At 43.5% G+C, this 26,272-nt stretch overlaps 1 protein-coding gene and 1 long non-coding RNA gene across 2 annotated transcripts in view; one reads left to right on the top strand and one right to left on the bottom strand.

Moving 5' to 3' along the window:
* SNTB1 (syntrophin beta 1) overlaps window positions 1-26,272 on the bottom strand; it is a 235,816-nt gene that overhangs the window by 163,776 nt on the left and 45,768 nt on the right. The gene's annotated exons all lie outside the window — the stretch shown is intronic.
* Window positions 5,595-14,205, top strand: LOC146403702 (uncharacterized). The gene is made up of 2 exons (XR_014843444.1): window positions 5,595-6,153; window positions 12,295-14,205. It is a non-coding gene; the product is annotated as an uncharacterized LOC146403702 (long non-coding RNA).

Here is a 26,272-nt window from a genome sequence, read left to right as displayed (position 1 = left end):
TTAAACACATCCCCATTGGTTTTCAACCCAGCCCACAGAGAAACTTGTGATGTTCTAAGAGGGAGAATATATAAAATAGAGAGTGAGCCAGGAAAAGCAGGCAAAATACTTAGGTGCATTTAAGAAAGAATACACAAGTCTGCCCATTTTATGTCTTTTCAGAACTACAGCTGCTGGTCTATACCACAGCCACAGCAACACAGGATCTGAGCTACATCTTCAACCTACACCACAGCTCATGGCAATGTCAGATCCTTAACCCACTGAGCGGGGCAGAGATTGACCCCATGTCCTCATGGATACTAATCATTTCATTTCCACTGAGCCACAATGCGAGCTCCCCCATTTTATGTCTTCAGAAAAAGAATCATTCCTCTGGTAAAAGGGGCCAGAGTCCAACTCTATAGTGGCTGTGGCCACGGTGACCAAATGAGGTCAAGACAACAAAATTTCTACACATCCAAGAGTCAGCCTGGAAACTAGCAAACCTTCCCAGGAGTCAGAACATAAGAGAGGGGCTTGGAGATGAAGGAAGGAGCCGAGAGATCTCCATACGACACCCCCTGGGGTGAAGTAAGGCCAGAAGAAGGGAGACCACAAGTCTCCAAAGGCACAGAACACTGAGGGGGCAGAGCATGAAGAAGTGCTAGCTGACAAGGTATTATGGGCTGAACTGTGTGTCTCTCAAAATGTACAAGTTGAAACCCTAACCCGGGACCCCAAATGTGCCTGTATTTGGAGTCAGGGGTGTTGAAGAGGTGATGGAGCTAAGATGAGGCTGACGGGGAGGGAGGGCGCTAACTCCAAGTGTCTAGTGTCCTTATGAGAAAAGGAGATGAGAACACACAAAAGGAGACCAGGAGTGTGGCTGGGGCGGGGCGTGGGTGGGGGTGTGGAATCCGTGTTCACAGAGGAAAGACTAGTGGGGGCACAGTGAGAAGGTGGCCATTGGCGGCATCTGCAAGAAAAGGAAAGAGGCCTCGGGAGAAACCAAGCCAGCCTGCTGCCACCTTGATCTTGGCGTTCTAGCCTCTGGAACCGTGAGAAAACAAGCTTCTGTCTCAGTCACCTGGTCAGCGATGTTTTGTTAGGAAAGCCCTCAGCAACTACTGCACGGGGGAACAAATGAGTCACCTGGGATTCTCCTAGGATGGAGGAGGAACTGGGGCGAGGCAGGAAGAGATGGGTTCAATCAGTTCCAAAGGTGGGTCACAAGATCCTCCCAAAGTCTTTTTTATTGTTAACAATGCTCTTTCAAAGGAAGCCCTTAGATGGGTGGATCCCACGGAATAACAGCTTCAGGCCCAGGGCAAAAGTTGGATTCTAGAGAGCACAGTTTAGGTAAGTGCTAACACTTTGCAGCAGGCAGATGTCAGAGCCGCTGGACGTATGGTGTGGGGTCGGGGAAGGGGGGAGTGGAAAGAAGAGCTGGGAACCAGGGAATGTGAAGCTACTTCCCTCAGAAGTCTATTAAGGGAACAAAATTTCGGTGGCTGGAAATAACATTTTCAGGATGTTTGCTGGGAGGTCAAGAAACAAAGTAGATATAAAAAGGCTTCACAAACATTTTCAGCTGAAGCACTCTGGATTTTTATGAGAGGACCTCTCCCTCCCCTGGGCCCCCGGGGATCGCCATGCCAACTATCTATTAATATGCAAGGGCTGATGCACTGGGCTAAAACCTGGAAGCCTTAGAAGCCAGAAGCTGGAGGAAAATTAAATGCCCCTCATTCCCATAAACCTCTTGGTTACATTACCATACCTAAGCCACACAGCACCCACCCCCCGCCCAACACCACACATTTTTTATATGATACCCTAACTGCTCCTGGACGAGGTACTTATTATCTCTCACCTATATTTTAGCAAGTCAACATTTAAAAATCTCTCTTCATCCTCAGGCTGCTGTAACACAGATGGGTATGTTATAACAACAGAAATTTATTTTTCACAGTTCTGGCGTCTGGAAGTCTGAGACCAAGGTGTCAGCAGGGTTGGGGCCTGGGTGGAGACCTTTCTTCCCACTGTATCCTCACATGAAGGAATTGGCCAGGGAGCTCTGGGGGGCCTGTTTGATAAGAGCGCTAATCTCATTCAAAGAGGCCCCACCTTCATGACCTAAGCACTTTCCAAAGGCCCCAGTTCTTAACACCATCACACTGGGCAATAGGATTTCAACATGCATTTGGGGGGCACACATTCAGACCACAGCACATGCTTGTGGTTTCTCTCTCTCTCCTCTCTCTTCTCTCCTCTTTCTCTTCTCTCTCGGTCTCCCTTTTCCTCTTTTTGTCTCTCTCTTTCTTTTTCTTTCTCAACAGTTTGTAGCATGGAATCCAAACTTAAATGTCAAACAGGGAGTTCCTATTGTGGCTCATTGGGTCATTACCCGACATCGTCTCTGTGAGGATGCAGGTTTGATCCCTGGCCTTGCTCAATGGGTTAAGGATCCAGTGTTGCCACAGGCTGCAGCATGGGTCACAGATGTGGCTCAGATCTCCCATTGCTGTGGCTGTGGTGTACGTCTGCAGCTGCAGCTCTGATTTGATCCTTGGCTCTGGGAGCTTCCATAAGCCATGGGTGTGTGTGGCTGTATGGAGGGGAAAAAAAAAAAGATAAATGTCAAATGGTTAGACCGTTCCTCACGTTGTTAGCATGCTGGAGTGGAAGTTTGACCCATGGATCTACCTTTGCCTTGTCCTCTGACCTTAAACATACCACATAACCCTCTGAATTTGTCCCTTCATTCATACACTAGAGGCATCAGAAATACATTGTTTTCTGTATGCCAGGGGGCTTTACAGACTGCTTTATAATCAACCTTTCATTTAATCCTATCAATCTTGGATGGTGGGTACATATCATTACCTTCATTTTCCCCAAATACTTGAGATACTTAACTCTACAGAGTCAATGCTCTACATAAATTACATATGTGGGAGTTCCATCATGGCTCAGTGGAAACAAATCCGACTAGTACCCATGAGGATGCAGGTTTGATCCCTGGCCATGCTCAGTGGTAGGGATCCAGCATTGCTATGAGATGTGGTGTAGGTTGCAGACTCCGCTCAGATCCCACATTGCTGTGGCTGTGGCGTGGGCCAGAAGCTACAGCTACAATTCAACCCCTAGCCTGGGAATTTCCATATGCTGCGGACATGGCCCTAAAAAGCAAAAAGCAAAAAAAAAAAAAAAAAAAAAAAAAAAAAAAAATTACATGTGGAAAATATTTTGTCAACTATGAAGCATCGAAGAAATGGTAGTTAGTTTAAATCAGTTTAAGCAAATCTCATGACTTGTATAGTGTATTTGCCCTCTATTGATGTTTTCTAAGAGAAGAAAGAAAGTCAACTTGGTTCCAAACTTGACATTATCTTCTATAAACCAGCAACTTTTGAGAGAGGAAGTGAAAACCCAAATTGAGAAAGATCCAACCATAAGCAATGTCTGGAAACTCAGGGGACAGGAGCGGTCTGAGGTCACTGAGAGCAGTAGTTGACTTCTCTGGCTGAGGGCAGATTCAGGGCCAGCCATATCAAGGTCAGTCTTCATTAAGTCTAGCTTCAACCCACCCTTGCCATGCAGACATTTCCTTCTTGTTATGCTCCAATTCAGAACTTTTCTCAACCCTTTCTCATTTATCAGATATATAATCCCATTTTTCATTCCTATTAGGTCTCCTTAGAATATAACAGGTGAGTGGCTAAACCAATCCAGTTGATGTGTTGATGAGTGCCATGGAGTTACTGTGTCACTCTCAAAAGTGGGAACTTCACAGTGCAGTAGGCCAGTGAATGAAACAATTTTGGCTGGACCAACTTTCCACGAATCATCACAACATAAGCAATAAGAGCCACTAGAATGTTTAAGGTGCTTTTGGGCTGACCCTTTCATGTAGGGTCTACTGCAGGGGACCTGAGACCTTGTGAGATGAATCAGATAAATATTATTATTATCTTCATTTTTCAAGTAAGAAAAGTAATTCTTGGCAAGGCCACAGCTAACTTCTTCATTCATTCCCTCCCTTCATACAGCCTTCCCTACTTCTTAAATGTAAAAGAAATGCCCCTCCACACACAACTCCCAGTCATTATCATAGCTCTGTCTTCTAAAGCTGTCATTGAACACCATCAACCAAAAACCTCAATCATAATACCAGAAAGCTGAAACTATCATGTATACAAAAGTCCCATGCAAACTGCAAAGCTCAACACAAATAGAAGGTACCTAGCCTCGGGGAGTTCCCGTTGTGTCTCATCGGGTTTGATCCCTGGCCTTGCTCAGTGGGTTAAGGTGGGATAGGAGCTGTGGTATAGGTCACAGGATCTGGCATGGCTGTGGCAAAGGCCTCTGACGCCTAGTCTGGGAACTTCCATATGCCGCAAGTGCGGCCCTAAAAAGAAGAAGAAGAATAAAAGATATCTAGCTTCAGATAACTGCATGCATCACCATTAAGTTAAAAAAAAAAAAAAAAGCACAAGGTTTTATTGCTTTTTTTTTTCTTCACCAAACACATGTCAACCTCAAGAATTCCCAAATCTATGCTCTATTCTGTTCCAATAAAAAGTTACCAGAACACTTCACTCATCAACCATTTCTGCAATTTAGGAATAAACTAAAACTGCAAAGCAGATCACTGTTCATAAGAATCGTTCTTCTGTTTGGCAGCTGAGGTGGGTGTGACATGGGCAGAGTAACAAACAATAGAAGCAAACGCTGACCTCAGAGTGGAGCAAATTTCCCTTGTGAAACTGTGTCCAGACAAGTGTTTGCCGAAAAGCTCTTATAGACATTTCAAGAGAGAGAAGAGAGTTAATCTGGAAAAGTCATCATGCACTATTAAATGCATTTTTTTTAAAATTATCTATCTGCCGCCTTAATTCACCTAGACCCCTCCCAGGCTCAATCAGGAAACCTAGCTGATAGCAACAGATACAGGGTCTCATTAGTTAAAAGGACTCTGTAGGGTTGTGAAGTTAGATGGAAATGACTTTAGCCTTCTGTGGAAATGAGCTAGCCTAATGAGAAGAGAGGATTTCCAAACAATGGGGGTTGTTCTAGGAAAAAGGCAAATGCCAGTTCCAACACAAAGAGATACTTCTGCCAAAAAAAGGAATTTCCCGGTGAAGCCTAAGTTTTTCAGTGCCAGCGTTTAGGAACTCCAGATGGGGAGCGGGACTTTGGGGCTCTAAATGAGCTAAAATCTCCTTTTGCAGAGGAATTAAAGTGAACTGTTATTTGATGTTGGATGGGAAATACTTGGGCATCATGGAAAATGAAAAATAAGAAAAGGAGGAAGGGTCAGAAAAGTTCAGGGTCTCCAGTGTTTGGATTGGGAAGCTAAACACATCTAAAGAGCTGTCATAACAAAAAGATTAATGTTGAGTTCCACACTCCCCTGACATTTACCTCAACTACTAAGTATTAAATATTTACAAAGCACTTGGGCTTATAGAGTGCTTTCTAATTCTTCCTCAAATTTTTGCCTTCTGCCCAGATGGGGAAGTGTTGCTATTACTACTATTTTATTGGTGAGGAAGTGGAGGATCATAAATTCCAAGTGAGTTATTCAAAACTGCAAAGTTAATAGAAAAGTTGGGAGTTGGCAAGAGTGAAAATAATACGGTCATGCATGAACCTAAAGTGACCAATCCAGACGAAAGGGAAATCAGTCAATGGTCCTACAAGAAATTTAACAGGAAAGCAGTTGTCGACATCCTTTCCATTTAAAAAAAAAAAAAAAAGTTTCTAATCTGTGTTTGCCACAGACAAGGTAGTAGATCCTTTAATTTTAGTGACATGAAGAGAGCTAGAAGGAAAGGGAAGTGACGGACCACTTATAATAGGGCTGAAAATGAGATGAGGACAGAGGCTGCTGCCCTGATCACTTTCTCTGCTCTCTAAGCCATGATGCTGTCATGGTTAAGAACTTGCACATGCTCTCTTTCCTACTTTATACTGAATAAAGCATCCAAGTTCAGGTTCTCCCATCACTTCCATATCTTTCCTCTATAGAATGATCTCTCTCTTTAAAAAAAAAAAATTGAAGTATAGTTGATCTACAATGTTGTGTTAGTTTGCTTTCTGGTGTATAGCAAAGTGATTCAGTTTTATTATATATTAGTGTGTGTGTGTGTGTGTGTGTGTGTGTGTGTGTGTGTGTGTTTTAAATGATCTCTTAAGAAGACATCATCCATTCCCTTTAATGGATTTTGCAAGCATACAATGATAATGGCCATACTAATAGTAACTAATACTAAGAGAGCATTGACCATGTGCCACACACATTTTAAGCACTTGAAATCTTCCCAGCAGGACTATGAAGTGGTTGCAAGTATTACTGCCATCTTACAGATGTGGGAACTGAGACCCAGAGAGCTTAAGACTGATGATACCACAACTAGTCAGTGGCAGAGCAAGGATCTGAACCCTCTTATTCACTGGTCATAATAACATAATAACATTGCGTCAGCCTTCATACCCTAACGCCAGTAGTTTGCACACAACGATGCATCTTCTTTTCTCCTACATGAAGTTTAGTTGATTTACAATATTGTGCTAGTTTCTGGTGTACAGCAAAATTATTCATAGGGAGGGAAGAAACAGATCAACTCACATGTGGGGGGTGAGGGTCCAGGTGACAGACAAGGAAAACCAATTGAGATCCTCCAACCATCAGACCTCTGCCAAGGCTCAATTCAGATTTTCAGTAGTGATTGGGAAGAGAGAATGTATAGAGACCTCCAAGTGTGCAAAAATAAGACACCTCAAGGAAGTGTCAGGTGAGGAGAGGGTAAACTACAGGACTCCCAAGGCCCTGCAGAGGGTCCCGAGAGGGGTGCCTCTTCCCAGAGGGCAAGTGCAAAACAGTGCATTGAGGGAAAGATGACAACGGCACAGAAAGCCTGGTAGAAGCAAGGAGGCTGCATCCTAAGGAGGCTACACAAGGTTCAGCACAGAAAATAATCTGTTCTGTTCCTTTTCGGCCCCTGTCATGGACAGTATACCTTCTATGTCATAATCAGAAAAGGCTGTAGCCAGAATGGTTTAAAAATGAAATGGCTAAAAAGGCTTCGATTGTTTTCACTATTGCTATGGACTGAATATCTGTGTCCCCTCCAAACCCAAATTCATATTTTGAAATCCTAACTCCTCGGGGTGATGATACTGGGAGGTGGGGCCTTTGGGGTGTGCTCCACCCTCAAGAATGAGGTTACTGTTTTTTTTTTTATTTTTTTTTAAGACTTCTTTTTTTTTTTTTTTTTTTTTCTGTCTTTTTGCCTTTTCTAGGGCTGCTCTCACGGCATATGGAGGTTCCCAGGCTAGGGATCGAATCGGAGCTGTAGCCACCGGCCTGCACCAGAGCCACAGCAACGCGGGATCCGAGCCACATCTGTGGCCTACACCACAGCTCACAGCAATGCTGGATCCTTAACCCACTGAGCAAGGGCAGGGACCGAACCCGCAACCTCATGATTCCTAGTCGGATTCATTAACCACTGCCCCACGACGGGAACTCCGAGGTTACTATTCTTATACAAGAGGCCCAAGAAAGCTCCCTTGTCCCTTTTGCCATGTGAGGGCACAATGAAAACACAGACTATGGACCAGGAAGTGGGCTCTCAGAGAAAGAATATGCCAGTGCTGTTTTTTTTTTGTTGTTGTTTGTTTGTTTTTTGGGGTTTTGTTTTTTTCCTATTTTTTGGTGACAGAAGTTCCTGGCACAGGGATTGAACCTGCACCATGTGAAAATGCCAGATCCTTAACCCACTGGGCCACAAGGAAACTCCACCAGTGCTTTTATCGTGGGCTTCCAAGCTGTTAGGACCATGAGAAACAAATGTTTATTGTTTAGAAGCCACCCAGTTTATGGGGTTTGTGTTAACAGTGGTATATATTTTTGAATGGACTAAGAGAACAATCATTAGTTCCTTTTAGGGGGCTGAAGACCCTTAAGTATATGCACAACCAGGTTACAGAATCTCTCTGTTGAGTGAGGATGACAGTTCATGTTATTCAGACAGCTGAGGCTGGCACTGGGTTCTTAAATATAAGACAAAAATCCCGAAAGGCCAAAATTACTGCTGAGAAATTTCTCCAAGTGCCCAACATGGTATTGTGTATACAAGCTTCAAAAGTCATTCCTGTGTTCAAGACCTGAGAAGCACAGGACTCCTACAGGAAAGGTCAAAAGTCCTACAAGGAGATGCTGACAAAGGGCCAGCCTGCCTTTGGGATAACTACCAAAACTTTAGCTGGGAAGATAGGTAACATCAAACATGTTCTTGTTTGCTGAGTTCGTGGGGTCATTCCACTGATACCACCCTAATACAAATTAACACACTTGCTTTTGTATCTTGTGAATATTAAAGAGTGTTTGGAGTTGGCGACTTGCTCTGGCACCTTTGGGTTCTAAGTCCCTGACTGTACTCTGGAAGCAGAAATCCTTCCTTACAGGTCTTTCTGTTCCTATCGGACAAAGAAAGCTCTGATTAGTAGGGACAAGGTATGTGAGGACAATCCCAATGAATCTTAATCTACAAAGGACACGGATCTTAAAATGACACCGAGTATCTGTGTTTCTTTATCACTTGGAGTCTGGAAATTGCATGTAACACAGAGCTAATGACAAAAAATGCGCTCGACACCCTTTCCTTGGCTTCTTGATCAATATTCCTGATACCTGGCCAGCATCACTCTCATTAACTGATATGTGTACTGTGAGCAGGAGTCATCAGATCATATTAACAGAAAGCTGAGTGAAGGTTCCTGCAAAGGTCTATGTTTAAGGGGCTGGGCATCAGTGAAGGAAGTTGAAAATCTAATAGGGTTTGATTTGCAGCAGTGGTAGAAGTGGTAATTCACTGTCTTGTGATAAAGTAAGACCCTCCTGCCATCTATGAATAAAACATTCAATGAACAACAGGAAGTCCAGTGACTGAGGTGCTTGGGAGGGGTGGGCTTTTGTGGGTGTCATTGTTACTACGTTGGCAGATGGTGCTGAAATAACCTCAATCTGTCCCTGAACCGTGCGTCTCCGACTAAAGCACAGAGCACATTACTGTTACATCCCTGGGCCCCCCACACCCCCTGCAAAAAAAAAAAAGGTGTGTTCTTTATTTTTCCTTTTCTTGGTCTGGGACTCCCTCCTACAAGAAACTAATGTGCTGGGAAATATGTTTTCACCTCCATTTATTTCCAGTTTCATTAGGAAAAGAAGCTGATTCAATCAACCTTTGGAAGAAGGCACATCTCCGTCTCTTACACCAAAAATTTAAGAGTACCTCTCACTTCCCTCTAAAAGCCGACAGATCCACATAAGCCAAGATCAAAGTCGACCATGCCATTCTGTGCAATAGAAGGATGTCCAGATTCCTTGAGCTACATAAGAAGACAGATATGAACTGTCATTTGTCTTGGCCTCTCTACCAGCCCTGGAGGCTGACTCTTCCAGAGGAGACAGATCCTTCACACACCCTCAGAATACAAAACTAAACTTTTCATTTGCTCTTAATGTGTTTGACGTAGCAGAAGTTCAATTTCTCACCAGGAAATAGAACATATTTCCATAACCGGGCATAACCTCTTCCTTTCATTTTAATACTTATTATTTTTGAGTATTGGTGGAGTTTTTCCAGGACAAAAGAAACTTTGAATAGATGCCATACATAGGTTAATTGGGGGCTGATTTTAGCCTTCAAAAACCAAACCAAGAGCAAGCAGTCAGTGAAAATCATAGACATATCTGCCTCCTCTTTCTATGTCCAAAGCTTCTAGTATTGCTGCATGTTTGAAACAAACATAGAATTAAAATAATATGATATCATTGTTCATTAAAGAATTTGCAGATTGGAGTTCCTGTCATGGCTCAGTGGTTAATGAATCCAACAAGGAACCATAAGGTTGTGGGTTCGATCCCTGGCCTTGTTCAGTGGGTTAAGGATCCAGCATTGCCGTGAGCTGTGGTGTGGGTTGCAGATGAGGCTCGAATCCTGCATTGCTGTGGCTGTGGTGTAGGTTGGAGGCTACAGCTCCAATTCGACCCCTAGCCTGGGAACCTCCATATGCCGCGGGAGTGGCCCTAGAAAAGGCAAAAAGACAAAAAAAAAAAAAAGAATTTGCAGATAATTTTAAACTCAGATATCCCAAGGCCTTCAATTTTCTGACATATACTTTTTTTTTCTTTTTATCCAAAAAAAAAAAAAAAAAAAAAAAAAAAAGCAATAGTATTCTCAACTGCAAGTCCTTGCCCCCAAGTCCACTCTGCTCCTCTTGGTATCCTGGGAGACGGACCTCTGTGAATTCCAGTGCCCTTTGACTTTTATTTATTTGGTCTGGCCATTGGGAGCACAGGCAGAACAAAGATGGGGAAAAAGAGGTCTGAGTGTTTATTTTAACAACCCTGTCCACCTCGATGTCTGCTCTGATCTTGGCTGTACACAGCCACAAATGATGGCAAGGGGGTCCCTCTTCTGTAGCTCCAGCCCTCATCAGCCCCTGGTGATGTGATTCTCTCCTGTACCTCCCCATGTTTCCAGGTACTGATGGCTCCCCACTCTTGCTGGTCCCTGGACCCATCCCCATCTTGGCTGGTTCCCTTACCCTGGCCACACCTCTGTTCCAGCTTTCCATCTGTTTCCTGCAAGGACCCTGCCTGATACAGCTCCACCCCAAAGATGGAGTGAAGTCCAGCATTTTCCCAGAACTTCTGAAGATTCCGAGGGAGAAGCAGAATTAACATTCTCCTGTCCCAATTTGCCTGCATCCCTTCTTTGGCTGGATTCTCACACACTCCACTCACCACGGTGACCCTGCTAATGTCCGCTTCTTCCCACCTCTTCTGTCCATGGGACCGTTCTCATGGCCCTCATTCCTCTAAAGCACAACCGCAACATAGCAACGTGGCAAAATCTTACTGAAGGCACGACCACAGTGTAGCAATGTGGCAAAATCTTACTGCAGGCTTGAGAAAGATGGAAGAGGACTCCTGTTTGGAGTATAACAGGAAACAAGTTAAAATTAATCTTAGACATGACGAAATTCCTCAGCCAAATTTATTCAGCCACCCACACCAGAGGGAATTTCTTTCTGGCAGGCTTCTCCTTAAGCCTTGCTAGCTGCCATGACACTTGCCCCAGAGTTCTTTCCCACCTCCCCCAAACCTTTGCCCCCTCTATCTGCTGCTCCTCCTACCAAGATTTTCCCAAGTACCACTTACTCCATTCTGCAAGTACCACTGTTCTGTCTTTGTCTCCATCTTAATTCCTTAAAGACCATGCTAAGGGTCTAGCTCAGTGGTTGGCAAGCCACAGTCCCAGGAGTCAAATCCACCTGTGTTTGTAAATTGAGTTTTGCTGAAATGTGGCCCCACACCCATTATCTATAAAATTGAGCAGTGGTAACCAGTCCTTATGTCCCACAAAGCCCCAAAGATTTACTATCTGACCCTGCATAGAAAAAGTTTTCCATGCCCTGGTTTAGCCTTTCTCAACTAAAAAGGTCAAGTAGATATTTTCTTAAATAAAAAAAGCAGTCTTAAGATTAATTCTTCCATTTGTCAGGATATCAAACTAAATGAATAAGTAACTGGTTTTTAAAATGATGATTTTTCTCTTTATTACTCAGTATCATTGATATTGAGTGTTCATTCAGATTAGAGAAATGGTATTTCTTATATTCAGACTGTAGTCCTTTCTAAGGACAGTTTAACCTTGATGATATGCAGAGCTTTTAGCCTGATAAATGCCACTTTTATTAATTCATCCTAAGAAAATGAGTGTTAAGGATGCAGCCTATAAGAATGTGAACATGGATAGTTTATCATAGGTAAGTAGAAAGCAACATACATAACCAAAAACTCTTGTACGTCCATTCAAAGAATACCCTGAAGCAATGAGAAACAATCAAGTAAAACAAAATTTTTTTTCCAGGGAGTTCCCGTCGTGGCGCAGTGGTTAGAGAATCCGACTAGGAACCATGAGGTTGTGGGTTTGATCCCTGCCCTTGCTCAGTGGGTTAAGGATCCGGCGTTGCCGTGAGCTGTGGTGTAGGTCGCAGATGCGGCTCGGATCCTGCGTTGCTGTGGCTCTGGCGTAGGCTGGTGGCTACGGCTCCAATTAGACCCCTAGCCTAGGAATCTCCATATCCCATGGGAGCGGCCCTAGAAAAGGCAAAAAGACACACACACACACACACACACACACACACACACACACACACACATACACAATTTTCCAACCAGTGAAAGATGTCCATGTTGGATTTTTAAGTAAAAAAAGGAAAATCAAAATACAGAATGTGTGGTATGGTCATACTTTTGTTTTAAAAAATATAATGGTCCTATTTTCATTATACACACACACATGCACACACATATATATGCATATGCATGCACACATATGTACATATACAAATAATCCAAAACAATATTCCAATTTTTAAACATGGTTGTCTCCAAGTGGAAAGAAAAAAAGTGATTCTTTTTACCTTTTCCTTCCCTCTATTTTTTCCCCAAAAGATACCCTTGACACATTACTAGCCATTTTCTATTTGATGAGATTTTGAATGGACTTCTTTGCCGGAGTTTAACTGTTTGATACCTGTTAAAGAGTAACTGTTGACTTCTCTAATTAACCCAAACCTTTTAGTCCCCTTTCTACTCTGCAAGCAGGCATTCTCTCAGCTACATTACATTCTGATTCTATTCAAACAAGTTCTGTTGTAGCAACAGTTGACATCCTGTCCATCCTACTGAACGTGAGGACTCCTGCATTCTCTGTATTAGATCAGAGTTGTTTGTTTGGGAGTGGGTTTTTTTTTTCCCTATCCTTTTTAACTGGTTCTAAAAATATATCTATCCACAAAAAATAGAGCTGATGGAATAAAAAAAAAAATGGTCCTCATCCTTCCGCAGTCTGGGAATTGTGGTCTGGAAATTCTGTACAAGGGATCTGTTTTCTAAAGCATCTGGCACAGGCAGAAATTGTCAAGACTAGAGAGGAAGGAGGATGGTGAAGTGCTTTGCTGTCTGGGAAGGCCAAATTCCTGCATCAGGGGCCACAGGACCAACTTTGGAGCTGCCTGGAGAAGGGGAGACATGTTAGTCCTTGGATTGACTGTATTAATTTCAAGGCAGAGAATTCCAAAGGAAAATAAAATATGAATATTACTTCCAGAAGTAATGTTGTTAGACCTTGGGTGCCCAGAAAAGACCAGAAGGACACTGATGACATATCCTTGTTTATTGCATAGGCTGGTGTTCTGGTTACATTAAGCCCAGTGCAGTGGAAATGGCCCAGGCTTTTGAGTCCTCAGCCCTGTGACTTCACAGCTTCAGGACTTTGAGTAAGTCATTTGCATCCCTCTGGGCCTCAATTTGCTCTTCTGAAAATCATGAAAATAATACTACCAATCCTGTAGTGATTTCGTAATTGTTAATAATTATGTACATAATGGGCAATACCAATTTAGTGCCTGGCACGCAGGAAGGAAACCATAGCGCCTATTTTACTAAATATAATAAAAATATTATTTCAAACACTAGTCATAACAACAATCATCTTTGAGTTTGCCTGAGTTTTCAAACTCTGAATCAGAGGAAGATCTGGAAAAAATATAGAAGGTAATCTTCCAGGGATTAGTTAAGAGGTCCTGAGCCTATTTCCAGCTAGTTTTTCCAACAAGCTGTTTTCCTCAGTTTTTTAAAGGGCACACCTTCAGCAGTTCACTGTGCAGGAAAAAGTAAAAGAGAAAGGAAAAGCATCCTCTTTCTTCTGTGCGTGCTTGCAGAATGTTGTGACTGAGGCTAAGTCTTAAATAAGTCCTTTCATCGTATGCTGGCGGTTGACCAGACTGCTTACTGAGAAGCCTAATCTCCCCCCCCCCTTTTTTTTAAGACTAAATTTATTGATTTTTCCATGTGTAGGAGTTGGATCAATATACACTTTATAAACCACGACAGTCCTTGAATGTGTGTGCCTAGTGCGTTTCATTCTACTTCTCTGATAGCATCCTGTGGTTAGTTGTCTGTACCTTGTGAAGAGGCCCCTGCCTTGTGGTTGCTTTTTGAGTTTTTTTTTTGGGGGGGGTGCTCTTATGAAAGTCTTGTGAAAAATGTTGATAGGGGTTTGCAAAGAAGAAAACTGAAACAGACTTAGAGGAAGGGAGGAGCCAAGTATCTTCCTTATCTTTACATTTCCACCGAAAGGCTAGCACGCTGGGGCTCAACCGCTGCAACACATGGGTTGGCTTGAACTATGAGTATGGAAAAGTCTGTGCTGGGTTCAGAATTCCTGTCAGCTAAAATGCCCCTCTGTGAACTGACCTAACTCCTTAACAGTCTAGAGTCTGTGTCTTCTCTGAGTAAAAAAACCATCCAAGTCTTTGTATCAAAGCCTTTACCTGATTCTAAGTTTTAAAACCTTCACTTTATAAATCTCTAGCCAGCATGGGATGTGGACAGAAATGTCCACTTGCAATTTTTCAACTGAATTCATTATTTCAATGATATTTTCTTTATTAAGAAGCATTTATAAAGCTCATTTGGGAGTTTCCATTGTGGCTCAGCAGAAATGAATCCGACTAGTATCCATGAGGATGTGGGTTCCATCCCTGGCCTCACTCAGTGGGTTAAGGATCTGTGAGCTGTGGTGTAGGCCGCAGACATGGCTTGGATCCTGCCTTGCTGTGGCTGTGGTGTAGGCTGGCAACTGTAGCTCCAATTCGATCCCTAGTCTGGGAACCTCTATATGCCATGGGTGCAGTCCTAAAAAGCAAAAAAAAAAAAAAAAAAAAAGAGTCACTTCCTCTCTGACACCTCTCAAAATAGGACTGACACCTCCCTTCTGCATCCCCCACTGCATCCTACAGCAGCATTTTCAACCTTCAAGGCCTAGGGTGGCAGGGAGGCATATATGCCAAAGAGGGTCTCTTGTATATAAATGAACTTGTCTGTACTGTGCATAGAATAGAGGTGGGGGGAAGCTTCAGCTAATCGGAGATGGACCACCCTCTCTAAAAGGCTACTCTGCATCAACGAGATGTCATAATGCGGATGAGGGCTAACGTTACCAAATTTGAGAAACTAAAAAGAAGCTCAAAATCTGAGGGGGGGGGGTGTGAGTGTGTGTGTGTGGGGGGGTAGGTATGATCTCCCAATTTTTCAATACTGACTCAAAAGAACATTTACTTTTTAAACTCTGAGCAGTTCATTATAAATAAGGCTGTTTTGTAACCTCTGCTCTATAAACTTTATCTTCATTGTGTTTATTTGTTCTCTTGTGTCTTCTAATCATCTTCATTGTGTTGATTTGTCTCGTGTCTTCATCTTTTTGACAGCCAGCGCTATGGTAGATCATTCACCACTGCATCCTACGGCAGCATCCCCAAACCTCTATAATCCCCAGGACCGAGCCCACTGTCTAGTGCACAGCAGGAGCTCGACGTATTTTGAATTAATGTATTTTTTTTTTTCTGTCTTTTTGCTATTTCTTTGGGCTGCTCCCGCGGCATATGGAGGTTCCCAGGCTGGGGGTCTTATCGGAGCTGTAAGCCGCTGGCCTATGCCAGAGCCACGGCAACGCGGGATCCAAGCCGCGTCTGCGACCTACACCACAGCTCACGGCAACATCAGATCGTTAACCCACTGAGCAAGGGCAGGGACCGAACCCGCAACCTCATGGTTCCTAGTCGGATTCGTTAACCACTGCACCACAACGGGAACTCCTTGAATTAATGTATTTAATGGTTCATCATACAGGAGAGATTTACTAAGTAGCCACAATATGAAATGACTTGCTGTGTTCTTAACGTCCCCAATACAAACTGTCTTGCCATCCCGTCCTTCATTAGGGATGTATTTGTTGAGCTGGTTTCTCTAAGTGTCACCTTATGTAGGTAACACACAAAGGGTTTATCATTCACTGATCAAAATCAAATTTATCTTTTCATATGCACTCTCTCCTAAATCACTGTCCTCAGTTGCCCGTCCCTGTGGCTCCAACTTGTGATAATGTTGCCAGTACAGTTTGTAAAGTGCTCTCTGACCCTTGGAAGAAAGATGCTGCAGAAAAGGGAATTGATTATAACATAATAGAATACACTGGGGTGTATCTGGCCTTCTGTTTAAATGGAATTGACTCACTAAGGGTCACGGATGCTCATGTGCTCAGAGAAGAAGGATGCTGAGAGATAAGAAGGAGAAGCGGAAGAGACATTTCCATCCGTCATGAGGTGTCAGGTGGAAAATGAAGGGCTGGCTTCTGTTCTATACGCAGAGCCAGCTTCATGCACAAGCAAAGGAACTGGAACTTAAGATGGCAGAAAGGTGCCTGGAGAACTTAAAAGAACTCTGTCCCCTTCCTCTAACCGTCTCCCCCAAATTAATACGATGATCCAGATGTTGAAAACACACCGAATTAGCCTGTCGCTTAAATATTTTAGCACTGTATTCTAAGGAAGGATCGTGTGATCTATGGCTAGGGGAGTCCATCTAATAACTGACCCATTATCACCCACTGTCAGCTTGAGAGAACAAAGGGGTGAGAACAGATTCACAAATGGAGAAGTGTTGACGGTGAGGACAAGGAAGTGAGATTCAGTGTAGAAACTAAGGGCCAAGCGAGGACACTAAGTTATCTCAGGGTAGGGAAAAGGGGACAGTGGATATGAAAAGACAAATTGAATTCTGATGAAATCTGAGAGGTTATGAGTGTGTGGCGTACATTAGGACATGGGCTAGAAAAACTATGCAAGGACGTGAATCGCTAATGATGGCATTTCAGATGTGACAACTGGGCAGAGGACATAACTGGGGACAGAAGGGTTTTACAAAGCCCTCAAGTCACTCCTTGTATGCATTTATGCACACTTCTTTCTTATACAGGTTATACACCATACCAATTACATCTTAAAAGTTAGATTTTCTCTGCAAGAAGTCTGTCCCCGATCGTGTCTCTACCTGCCGTGGTGACAATATTGTTATTGGCACAGGAAAAAAACATCTGCCCTGAGAGCTGGTCCAAGTTTTTCTTTTTGCTTATGCTTACAGCTTGTGACGAAAAGCACTCTTGGAGTTCCCATTGTGGCTCATCAGTAATGAACCCAACTAGTATCCATGAGGACGTGGGTTTGATCCCTGGCCTCGTTCGCTCTATGGGTTAAGGATTCAGCATTGCTGTGAGCTGTGGTGTAGGTGGTAGATGCAGCTCAGATCTGGCATTGTTGTGGCTGTGGTATAGGCTGGCAGCTGCAGCTCCAATTTGACCCCTAGCCTGGGAACTTCCATATGCCTTGGCTGCGGCCCTAAAAAGACCAAAAACAAAAAACAAAAAACAAAAAAGTAAAACAAAACAAACAAAAAATTAAAAGCATCTTCCCCTGTGGGCCAATGAAATATATATATATATGTGTGTGTGTGTGTGTGTATATATATATATATATATACACACACACATATTTTTTTTTTTTTTTTTTAGGGCTGCAGTTCCAAGTGGAACTGCAAGGAAGTTCCAAGGCTAGGGGTCAAATCAGAGCTGCTGGCCTACACCACAGCCACAGCAACACAGAATCCGAGCCACATCTGTGACCTACACCACAGCTCAGAACAACACCAGATCTTTAACCCACTGAGCAAAGCCTCATGGATACTGGTCGGGGTTGTTACCACTGAAACATGACGGGAACTCCTATATCATATTATTTTAAAATTTCTTAAACCTGTAGCTCCATGAGTTATTAGCTATACCCTCTTGAGTTACTGACTTAAACTCTATAAGCTTCCATTTCTTTTTCTGGAACATGGGGATAATAATGGTATGAGGATTAAAAGAGAAACATCATGTAAGGGTTGAGTGTCTGCACACAGTAGGTGCTCAAAAAACGTCAGCTGTTATGGTCAGGTAACTTTTCCAATGAATTCTCTTCCTTTACCTTGTTCTAGCTTAAAGCAGTTGGCTACAGATGCTGCTGCTCAGCACACAGCTCACCATGTCAATGTTCTAGAGAATCTTTGTATTATAACCTATAACTCGTGACATAGGTGAGAGTCTTGGTTTTTCTTGCCTATAAACCTTCCCAACACACTATTCATGTATTTGTCTCATTAGATATGACACACAGAGTAAGAAAAGAAGAACACCGAATTTAAAGGGAAAATTAACAAAAGCCATGCCTAACAGAAGGGCAGGTTTACTTGGTTCATTAGAAGACAAAAAGGTAATGAAGGGAGCTCCCTGGTGGTCTAGTAGATAGGACTCAGCATGCTGCAGCCTGAGTTCAATCCCTGGGTCTGGGAACTGAGAGCCCGCATCAAGCCACTGCATATCATGCACCCCCTCCCCCCAAAAAAGCTCACTGTTTAAAAAGTAATGAAAAATAAAATTTGATTTCAAGTTAGGCAACTTGGCTAAGTTAAAGTCCCAGAAACATGGGAGTCAGCAAAAAAAAATTATATATATATATATATACACATACACACAAACACATATACACACACATATATACATGTATCACATGATTTAAACATTAAATACATAACTAATATTAAATCTATATATCATTAAAAACATCTCATCTCTGAGATGGTAGCAACTGGTGACAAATGGTTGAGCTGGATTCAAAACCAGATTAATGCAACACCAAGGCCTGTGTTCTATCTCCTTGGCTAATCATCTTTCAAAGAATTAGGTGGGATTCTAGACTAGCTGAACTGCCAGCCCCCAATCTTCCAAATCATTACGATCCTAGGATTCATAATGAGCTTGTCTAATGTAGTTGATTCCCTTACCCTTCCCATCCTCAATATCACTTTCTGTTTCCTTAGTTTTAGTTTTCAGTGCAACACTTAACACACCTGACATTAAAGAATCTGTTTATGTATTTGTTTTGTTTCTTTTACAAGAATGCAAACTCCACGAGGCCAGGAACTTGATGCTGTTCACATCTGTATCCCTAGTGCCTAAAACAGAACAACAATAATATAACAGAACAAATATTAATTTATTCAGTGGATGGATGGATGACGTGGATGGGCAGATGGATGGATAAGATGGTTGACATGGATTTAGTATGGTGCAGGGAAATTTCAGAGGTACTTATTCACCAATCAGGCTTTGGGGATGGTAAACTGACCTCATCTGAATGGCAGGAGGTAAGAATTAGAAAGTAAAAAGAATTGGAGTTCCCATCGTGGCACAGCAGAAATGAAATCTGACTAGGAACCATGAAGTTGCTGGTTTGATTCCTGGCCTCACTCAGTGGGTTAAGGATCTGGCGTTGCTGTGAGCTGTGGTGTAGGTTGCAGAGGCCGCTTGGATCCTGAGTTGCTCTGGCTGTGGTGTAGGCTGGCAGCTGTAGCTCTGATTCGACCCCTAATCTGGGAACCTCCATATGCCATGGGTGTGGCCCTAAAAAGCAAAAGAAAGGAAGGAAGGAAGAAGGAAAAGAGGATTAAACCTGGAGAATTAAGCTAGAGTCAAAATTTGGAGAGCTTCAAATGCCAAGACTTTACTCAGAGTAATAATATGAGAACCTCTTTCTTCAGCTGAACTGAATGAGTTGGGCTGGCACTCTTAATAGAAGTCCTAGAGAAGAATTAGCTCTACCTTTAGGTCTCTAAGAGTTGACCTGGATGGAATTCGAATTCTGTCCAATTCCCTAGCTTGGGATAATAGGGCTTTTATTTCCCTCAAGACAATTGGCCTAAGACCTGATGCAGAAAACAAGAGAAAATCAACAGCTATGTTCCCAGAGGCCTAAGCACAGCGATTGGAATTGAAGGCCTTTGGGGAAAAAGGGATTGAAGTCCCAAGGTCTGATTTGTGCCTGCCAATTTTTTTTTCCTTTTGCAGGTTAGGAAAAATCTCACCTTTTCCTCCATGGACACAGGACACAGAATAAGTTCTCTAACCACTTGCCCCTTACCTGTGGGATGTCAGGAACTGAGGGAAGACAACAACCACAGCTATTATTTATTGGGTGTCTACTTACATGCCAGACTTTGGGCCAGGGACTAGGTGTAGGTGTTAGTTTGTCATCCTTAACAACCACACTGCAAAAGGCTAAATTCATTTCTCAAGGTCACACTTTTACTCAGTGGGAGAAATGGAATCAAAACAGATCTATCAGGTTCCCAAACCTGTTTTCTACCTGAAAGGACTGCATTCCTACATGATACTGGATAAGAAGCCCACAGCTGCCAAGGCCAGCTGAGCAATGATTAAGAGGAACCCTGGGGACTAAAGCAGGGTGAGGTTGAATGGCAGGGTGAGTAAGAAGGCTAAAGAAAAAGAATAAGTCGGGAGAGACCCCAGAGCTGAAAGTGAGAGGGCAAGGTCATTCAGAGACAGGAGAGCTAGGCCAGGAGATTGTTGCAACAGGCCAAATGGTTAGAATGGAAGCTGTATTTAAATATTTGAAAGGTCACAAAGAAGAAAGAACAATAATGCATTTTGTGTTTCAAGAGAAGGCAGATTGGGAGTTCCTGTTGTGGTGCAGTGGAAACGAATCCAACTAGGATCCATGAGGATGCGGGTTTGATCCCTGGTCTCGGTCAGTGGGTTGGGGATCTGGTGTTGGTGTGACCTGTAGTGTAGGTTGCAGACATGGCTTGGATCCCACGTGGCTGTGCCTGGCAGCTGTAGCTCCAATTCTACCCCTAGCCTGGGAACTTTCATATGCCTCAGGTACAGCCCTAAAAAGCCAAAAAAGAGAGAAAAGGCAGATTGTTGCAAAAGGCCAAATGGTCAGACATGGAAGCTGTATTTAAATGTTTGAAAGGGGAGTTGCCGTCGTGGCGCAGCGGTTAACGAATCCGACTAGGAACCATGAGGTTGCGGGTTCGGTCCCTGCCCTTGCTCAGTGGGTTAACGATCCGGCGTTGCCGTGAGCTGTGGTGTAGGTTGCAGACTCGGCTCGGATCCCCCGTTGCTGTGGCTCTGGTGTAGGCTGGTGGCTACAGCTCCGATTTGACCCCTAGCCTGGGAACCTCCATATGCCGGGGGAGCGGCCCAAGAAATAGCAAAAAGACAAAAAATAAAATAAAATAAGTAATTGTTTGAAAGGTCACGAAGAAGAAAGAGCTAATGCATTTTGTGTTCCAAGAGAAGACAAAATAAGAAGTGCAAGCCTTCAGTTTTAATTTAGGAAAGCATTCCCAATCGCCCAAGATGTCACTAATAACCACCCCTAGTTTCATCAGCCTAACACTCTTCCCTTCTTTGAGAGAGACTTACCTTTCTTCCAGCCATAAACATTCCAGTGGGGATGTCCTTCCTTCCTGGCCCCTTTGACTGTGTAAATATATATGCCAGATGTTAGGTTCAGCTAATCAGATCTCTTCCCCACACAGGGAACATGGGAAACAGAAAGAATACCTAACCCTTTCTAATTGTGAAGCAGGGCTGTGCAAGCTTAGGAAGTTGCTGGTGGCCTAGTTTTCTAAGCGGAGAAAGCTGATCTCTACCAAGAAAGAACAGGGAAAATTAGAGATGGAAAGAGGAAATGAGGAACATAAAGGAGGCAGGGGAAAAGATGGAGAAAGTGATGGATTTCCAAGGTTCAAACCTAGTTTCTTGTCATCCTTGAAACCTGCCTTTCCCAAGTTTTGTTGAGAGAGCTAAAAAATGTTGCTTTTCCCTAAAGTGAGTCTGAATTGGATTCTTGCAAACCACAAGATCCCTGAGTAACACAATCATTAGTGAGCCTGAATGCACTCGGGCTGACGTGAGGCATGAGTTCCGCACCTCTGGACACATTCAAGAAGGGCCTGGATGATGATAACAAGGCACTTTCATGAAAGTGACCTTTGTGTTGAGTTGCGAGTCCTTGTCATGTCGAAATTCTATGAGAGCTGCAAGACAGTCACGAATATCCTCTTTATTTGGGTTATTTGCTTCATTATTTCTCCAACTCCATTTACATGCAATATCATCTGTTGATGGCTCACTTACAAGACCTCCTGGAGCGATTTCATAATCACTCCGATAAAGAATCTGAGAAAGCGAGGGAATATACCTTTGCTTCCCTGCCAAACCACAGATTGGTGTGCTATCAAGGTCGCACTTTGGAAACATAACCAGAGAGACTCAAAGCTACTGTTAAATCCTGAACTTGGCTTACCTGAACACGGTGGCCTCTAAAGAGGACCCAAGGAACTTGTGTGGTCATCTCACTTTCCTAAAGACTCTGGGCTTCATGGAAGCTACCTTCAATGAATAAGGAAATCCAGATTGCATGTCTACTTGTTGCCTACTCAGCACAGACCTTCCTCAGCATCAACTCACTTAAGCTCAGGAAGTGTTTCTGAGTTTACAACTGTTTGTATGCATGATGTTAAGGACCGAAAGGGTTTAAAACAGGTTGTGGTCATGAGTTCCCAAGTTCCCATTCTCTATGGAGATCAAAATAGACTCACTCTGCACTACAGTTGTATTACAGCTGGTGGTTTAGCTTCTTTTCTACATGAAATCCAAAGCAGGCTCCAGAGGACAGAGAGAGAGAGAGTGGCAAACATGACCAACAGAGTTAAGACCAACTCAGGAGTTCCCATTGAGGTTTAGCGGTAACAAACCCAACTAGTATCCATGAGGATGTGGGTTTGATCTGTGGCCTTGCTCAGTGGGTTAAGGATCTGGCGTTGCCATGAGCTTTAGCGTAGGCTGCAGATGTGGCTCGGATCTGGTTGTTGCTGTGGCTGTGGTGTCGGCCAACAGCTGCAGCTCTGATTTCACTCCTAGCCTGGGAATTTCCATTTGCCGAAAGAGTGGCCCTAAAAAGCAAAGCAAACAAACAAACAAAGAAAAAACCAACCCAGAAATGGTCACGGATTTCTAGCTGTTTATAAACATTTAGGAAATTCTCCCTGTTCATTGATCGTCACTTCCTGAGGTTAGGTTGGTGGTCTGCTTTGAAAACTTTTTTTGTAAACAAGCACACACCCTCCCCAAAGCAGTATACTTCTTGGGAACTTAAGAATTTACAACCACAGGAGTTCCTGTTGTGGCTCAGTGTTTAACGAATCCGACTAGGAACCATGAGGTTGCGGGTTTGATCCCTGGCCTTGCTTAGTGGGTTAAAGATCCGGCGTTGCCGTGAGCTGTGGTGTAGGTCACAGACACGGCTGGGATCTAGCATTGCTATGGCTCTGGTGTAGGCCGGTGGCTATAGCTCCAATTTGACCCTTAGCCTGGGAACCTCCATATATTGTGGGAACGGCTCTAGAAAAGGCAGAAAAAGACAAAAAAAAAAAAAAAAAAAAGGAATTTACAGCCACACTGAACACTGTTATGCCTATTTGAAAGTAGCCTTACAATACTGAGGTGTCCCTGGGAGTCAATGGGTGTCCATCTCTATGAACGATCGGTACTGAGTCAGAAAGTACAGCACACCCATGTCGTCCTGACCTTGGCACTCTAAGAAGATCTAGCCCTTGGCCCATCACCAAGTACTTCCTGTTCTCCCAAGTAGGCTGAACTCCAATGACTTTCTCTTGCCCAAGGTTTACTCCAAAGTCTTTCACTCTGAAACAGGCCAGTAAATGCTTATTTGGTTGACCTCCCGGTCTGCCCCACAAGCCCATAAGCTCCTTGAGGGCAGGCCGATGTCATCCTTCATTTCTAAACATGACAATCCTCTCTAGCACTTGATAGGTGCTCAGTGCTGATTTCTAACTCAAGCCCAGTGTCCAAAGGGATTTGATCTGAACCAGTATCTGTGACCAGAATATGTTAAACCAGGGATCTGCCAGGGGTCTTTTTTCTGTAAAGGATCAGATAGAAACTATTTTAGGCTTTGCAGGCCATAGGGTCCCTCTTGCAACTACTCAATTCTGCCACAGATAATACACAAATGAATAAGAGTGCCTAGGCTCCAGGTGAATTTTATTTCTGGATCCTGACATTTGAATTTGATATTACTTCTACATGTCACAAAATACTCTCTTTAAAATTTTTTCAACCACTTAAATCTTAGCTCACAGGCTATGGCTGTTCAAAAACGGGTGGCGAAACCTCAGTTTCTGGTTTGACACCTAAAAAGCCAGGAAGTTGTCGCTCCCATCCTTACAACAGGAAAAGAAGTTAAAAAACTGAAAAGCAGGAGTTCCCGTCGTGGCGCAGTGGTTAACGAATCCGACTAGGAACCATGGGGTCGCGGGTTCGGTCCCTGCCCTTGCTCAGTGGGTTAACGATCTGGCGTTGCCGTGAGCTGTGGTGTAGGTTGCAGACGCGGCTCGGATCCCGCGTTGCTGTGGCTCTGGTGTAGGCCAGTGGCTACAGCTCCGATTTGACCCCTAGCCTGGGAACCTCCATATGCCGCGGGAGTGGCCCAAGAAATAACTAAAAAGACAAAAAAAAAAAAAACTGAAAAGCAGCAAGTCTTCTTAGACCCATTAGAGACCTGAGGTCACAGAGCATATCACACCCCCACCCCCACCAAAACTGGAGAGAAGGGCAGATATAGAGAATCAAATCCTATAAGGAACGGAAACTTGGAGCCAGCATAGGATAGAGTACTTAAAGTTGTAAGTGGCTGAACAGCCATTAATTCCTAATTATTGGAGACTGGGCTTGGCCTCACTTGAGAGAGAAAAAACCCTGGAGGCCTGGCCTTAAGGAAGCCCCACACTTTCTTGAGTTTTATCTCTAAAGAGCCTCTAAATGAAATCAGGTTTTCACTGTGAACAGTGAAAAACAGACCCTTCATGCTTTCAGCTTGTGGGGAGGAAAAGTAACCATTTTGAAATACAGTTGACCCTAAAACAATGCGGGAGTTTGGGTGTCTGCGCCTCCCCCTTTCCCCTGCAGTCCAAAATCTGCATGTATTGGGAGTTCCCATCATGGCGCAGTGGAAATGAATCTGACTAGGAACCATGAGGTTGCAGGTTCAATCCCTGGCCTCGCTCAGTGGGTTAAGGATCCGGCATTGCCATGAGCTATGGTGTAGGTTGCAGACATGGCTCAGATCTGGCGTGGCTGTGACTGTGGCTGTGGTGACCAAAAAAAAGACAAAAATATGCATATAACTTTACAGTCAGCCCTCTGTATCCACAGTTCCACATCTGCAGGTTCAACCATCTTCAGACTGTGTTGTACTATACTATGTATTCACTGAAAAAAATCCACGTATTAAGTGGACCCACACATTTCAAAACTGTGTTAAGGGCCAACTGTGCGCCCGGACTGTTCTGTTGTCCTTAACAGAACCTACCCTCAAGGGAAACTATTTCACCAGAGCTTAAACTACTGGGCTTTTATCAGAGCCTAACTGGCCTAAGGGAAAGGAAATACCCAACCTTAGCCCCTTCTAGTCTTCCTGTCTCATCTAAGAGTGAAAAAAATTCCTTCTCTTTTTTTTTTTTGTTTTTGTTTTTGTTTTTTTTTTTTTTGCTTTTTAGGGGCACACCTGCAGCATGTAGATGTTCCCAGGCTAGGGGTCAAATCAGAGCTACCGCTGCTGGCCTACACCACAGCCACAGCAAGGTGGGATCCAAGCCCCGTCTGTAACCCACAGCACAGCTCACGGCAACACCGGATCCTTAACCCACTGAGTAACACCAGCAATCGAACTGGCATCCTCATGATTCCTAGTGGAGTTCCTTAACTACTGAGCCCTGAAGGGAACTCCTAGAGGTGAAAAAACTTCTGAGAAGAACTTGTGAAGAATTTGACATAGTGAAATGTATTCATCTTTTTTTTCTTCCCCATTTCTGCACAGAGGAACACGGAACATAAACAAAGTCCAAAGACAAATGGGAAACATATTTGCAACCAATGGGAGGCTAATTTCCTTAAACTATAAAGAACCCCTATGAAAGTTAATCAACACCACAGAAACATGGGCAAAGAATATAAACAGGAAAAGTGAAAAGGCTCTTAAATCTAGAGTGATAGAGACTAAGGACTGAGACCTAATCATAGGACAAAAGTGTTTCCCCTCCCCATGCATTCTGCCACCAGTGGGGCTGCTGTCAAATGACAATGATTACTGCTAAATGAAAGGCTCAGATCCTATTTATAAAGGAGTCTCTAGGGAAACTCAAGACAACAGGGAAGACAGAAACAAAGACATCAGAAGAATTTAGCCTCCGATGGCTACAGCTCCAGGAAACAATAAACACAGCCTAATTCCTAGGCAGACAATAAGAAAAAAAGATGGTGAACTGGAATTGGCCCCCAGGCCATAGTTAACTCAGCCCTATACTTGGCATAAGACATCCTGCAAAGCAACCAGAGACCTTCTGCTGCTGTTCTTTACTTTTGTTTTTTGGGGACTGCAC

Source organism: Sus scrofa, chromosome 4, assembly GCF_054392235.1.
Source record: "Sus scrofa isolate SSC_HxYL_T2T_F1_AM1 chromosome 4, Sscrofa_HxYL_maternal_Yorkshire_Landrace_v2.0, whole genome shotgun sequence".
Lineage (NCBI taxonomy): Eukaryota > Metazoa > Chordata > Mammalia > Artiodactyla > Suidae > Sus > Sus scrofa.
Note: the sequence above shows the minus strand (reverse complement) of the source record. Positions and strands in the feature narration are given on the sequence as shown.